The 3947-nt window shown below is 40.0% G+C and overlaps 1 non-coding gene across 1 annotated transcript; it reads left to right on the forward strand.

The window, feature by feature from the left end:
- The first annotated feature begins 283 nt into the window (after positions 1-283).
- Positions 284-390, forward strand: LOC141615813 (small nucleolar RNA R71). Its single transcript, XR_012530209.1, has one exon. It is a non-coding gene; the product is annotated as a small nucleolar RNA R71 (small nucleolar RNA).
- The last annotated feature ends 3557 nt before the right edge of the window (positions 391-3947 follow it).

A 3947-nucleotide genomic window follows, 5' to 3' on the forward strand; every position in this document is an offset into this window, starting at 1 on the left:
ATCAAGCTTAGCCATGGCCTTCTCAAACTTCAAATTGATGGTGTCGATATGAGCACTTAGTTGAGCAACCAATTGTGTGATGGAATCTACCTCATGCTTTCCTCCTCTAGTGGCCTTTCGAGGCCTACTATATTGGAAATTATGAACCGCCACCTCTTCGAGTTTAGCCCATGTTTTATTGTCGTCAACTTCAGTAAACATCCCATTGGATCCCATATTGAGAACATTACGTGAATCTTCATATAGACCGTTCCAAAATTGTTGCACAAAGAACCACTCACTAAGCCCATGGTGTGGACAAGAACGAAAAGTGTCCTTAAATCTCTCCCATGCTTCATATAATGATTCTTCATCCCTTTGCTTGAACCTGGTGATTTGGACTCTCAACATATTAGTCTTCTCCAGAGGATAGAATTTCTTGTAGAAGGCAAGTGCTAGCTTCTTCCATGAATCAATACCAAGGGTAGCCTTGTCTAGGCTATTCAACCATTACTTTGCGGTACCGATCAAAGAAAAAGGAAACAATACCCATCGGATTTGGTCTTGAGTAACTCCGGTTTGAGAAATTTCATCACAATAGTCACAAAAAGTCTCCATATGTGAATGAGGGTCTTCATTAAGCATCCCTCTAAATTGACTTCTCTCAACTAATTTTATGAATGCGGATTTGGCAATGGAATTACCGGTTAAATGTGATGGTGTAGGAGTACCATTTGGTAGGTTCTCCTCGGTTGGTACGGAATGTGATGAAAATTTAGGCATTGTGGGTTGATTTCGTGGTTGGTTTTGAATTGGGTTATCCTCTCCTTCTCTTTCAAAAGGGTTAACAAACTCAATGTTATTTGGTTGAATGTCCACAATCTCTCCAATACCTACAACTCTTGAATTACCTCTAGCAACTCTTCTATTGTTGGTTAAGGTCCTTTCAATCTCGAAATCAATAGGTAACAAATTACCTTGTGATCTCCTAGTCATGCAAAATATCAAACAACTCGAAAACAATTAGAACAACCTTGAGGAGATTGACTTCCCCAAGGTAAAGAAAGACACAACTAAAAACAATTAACGAAAATCAAATCAATTGAACACCGTCCCCGGCAACGGCGCCATTTTTGGTGAGGATGTAAACTCGTCGTCAAAGCTATCCACCAAAACAATATTTATAACTTCACAAACTACTCTTAGTAAAGAGGTAAGTAAAGGTCGGTTACCAAGGGTCGGGTATTGATGTAGGATTTTCAATTGCAAGTAGCTATGTCTAAGGGTGTCACAAATTGGGTTGAGATGAGGTGTAATCTAAACTAATCAACAAGATGAATGTAAATTAATGAAAACAAGGTAAAGCAATTAAAGAGGTTTGTAAACGAATGAATAAAGGCACTAGGGTATCATGGGTTCATAGGGGATTCATTGGAATAGATCACACAAACATGTTCTCAATTAGATGCAAGCACTTATTGTTGTGATGGGATCGAGTTAGTGTATATCTTACAATCTCTAGAAAGATTTAGGTCCCGGAGCCGAGTCGTCTAGACTGTACAACACCTACAAGTCGACTTAGTCTCCTCCTATTCAACTCTATGTATGGTCTAATGAGGCTCGAGTTGGTTTATGTCATACAAGCCTCATTGAAGAGATAAGGGATGGTAAAAAAATGCAAGGTTTCATAGTCTAGCATTTTATCAAACATAACATGTGCATAGGTTGAAATCACAACAAGCAAACAAATTAATTATGAGAACATATTAGATTAAGCATAGATTAATCCCCATGTTTGTTTCCGCTAATTCCCCATTAACCCTAGCTAAAGAACTACTCACTCATGATCAAGTTTAGCATGCTAATAAGGTTGTCAATCATACTAACAAAGCAAAACATGATGAATAAATGATGTAAATAACAATAATTAAACAAGGGTAAAAAGGGATTATACCTATATGAGATGATCCAAATAATAAAGCAAGGAATAATAGAAGTACTTGATGATTGATGGAAGGTTGTCAATCTTCCAAATAAACCCAAATAATCTTCTAATTACCCAAATAAAAGGAAGAACAATTGAGAGATTAAAGAAAGATTAAGATGTGATTAATATTGAAATGTGTATTACAACTAAATTAAGACTAGATTAAGAGATTATTAAGAGATGATCGATTGTTCTAAGATTAAAGCTTTATTGTAATCTAGGTAGTACAATGGGGTATTAATACTAAAATTAAGTACAAGGATTAGGGTTACTAAGAGCTTAAATGACTATTAAGACCCTAAGAAAACTTAACAATCTTGCTCATCCCGAGGGACATGCGCGGATCGTCATGCAACTCCCACTAGGATCCGCTCGTCCTCATGTGATGCACGGCTGGTCCTGTAAGAAGATCCGCTCGGATCGCCTAGGAGACGCTCGTCCTGTGGCTCTTTAATCCGCTCGTCCCCGATCTAAGGACGCTTTGATCATGGCACTTTGGTACGCTTGTCCTGTGCTCAGGACGCTCGGATCCTGGCACAGGGTTCTCTTCTTGTTTGGCTCCTTAGCAATCCGCGGGGATCGTGTTGGGGATGCAAGGATCTTTTCATCATTGCCCATTTCACTTCATTTATTTGCTTAGGCCTCTAGTGTTGGTCTCCTCTTGTTTTCTTGGTCATTAGATGCAATCCATTTAGCTCCATTTCGCTCCATAAATGCAAGGTTAGCGATCCTCTCCTACCAAGGACACAAAATCTCAAAAAATATACAAAATGGGAAGCTAAAGATAAGAAATGACCCTAATATATGCTAGAAAGCATGGAAACGAGGCTAATTCGGGGACTAAATGTGCTCAAATATGAGTCACATCACTAGGAGAGCATCTAGTTACTCCCGACTGATTGTCGACCCCCACTCTTAGGTTGAACGCTCGTTGCTGTTTGGATGATGTTGCTTGGGTTGCATCAAGAGGCGAGACAAATAATAAATTTGGACTTTGATTTCAGTTGAGATACACTTAATAATGTATTAGTTTTGTTTTGGTTTTAGTAGCGAACCGGATTGGTCAGGTGTTTCCGCCACCTAGACCCTTTTATCATTGTTATACTCTGATAATTCATTTAATACACGTTTTTCCTTTGTTTTATAATCTGGGTTGTTACAACGGGGGCGTTGTCCATAAGAAGTTTGAGTGCACTAGTACCGAGGGTGGCGCTCAAAGAGGGTGTAGTAAAGGAGGCTCTTGCCAAACCTACTCCCAATGCATAGTAAGTAACTGCGTTACCACTACTTGGGGTGGAAATAGTGGTGGCGCCACTCTAGGGAGCGTGTCTTGCGGGGGGGTCAATCGAGGGAATGAAGCATACCTAAGGCATAGAATGGTGGACCAACATCTTCGGAGGCCCGACCTATAACATCCGCCAGTACCGTGCAAGGAGGTGCAAAGAATAGTGGGACGCTCATGGCTTTGGAGAAACAAGTGGTAGAGTAGGATTCTCATGTCGTCTCGGGTACGTTTATTATAAACTCTATACCTACCTTTGTACTTTTCTATTCGTGTGCAACACACTCCTTTGTTTATCAGAGTCATGTGACAACCTTGGGGTTGAGGGAGTTCGATAACGTAAAGGATGAGGTAGTGATACCGTCAGGAGAGTGCATTACATTTACCAAGTTGTTTTGAAACGTGTCGGTAATGATTGGGGAGGTGACTTCCTAGCCAATTTGTCTGAGATTCCGCGAGAAAGCTTTAAGGTCGTAGGCATGGATTTGTTACAAAAGTATAAGGCCAATATAGATTGTCATCAAAAGAAGGTTTCGTTAAAGGGTCTTAAGGGAGTTATAGTGTCATACCGAGGCTTTATGATTAAGGCAAAGGTCAAACTCATCAACGTAACTACGTTAAAGTTGTGTCTAAGATTATCCCATGCTTTTGTGCCATGTATAGGACACTACAATGGAAGGACCTAAGACTAGTGACACG

The sequence above is a fragment of the Silene latifolia genome, chromosome 11 (genome assembly GCF_048544455.1).
Source record: "Silene latifolia isolate original U9 population chromosome 11, ASM4854445v1, whole genome shotgun sequence".
Classification (NCBI taxonomy): domain Eukaryota; kingdom Viridiplantae; phylum Streptophyta; class Magnoliopsida; order Caryophyllales; family Caryophyllaceae; genus Silene; species Silene latifolia.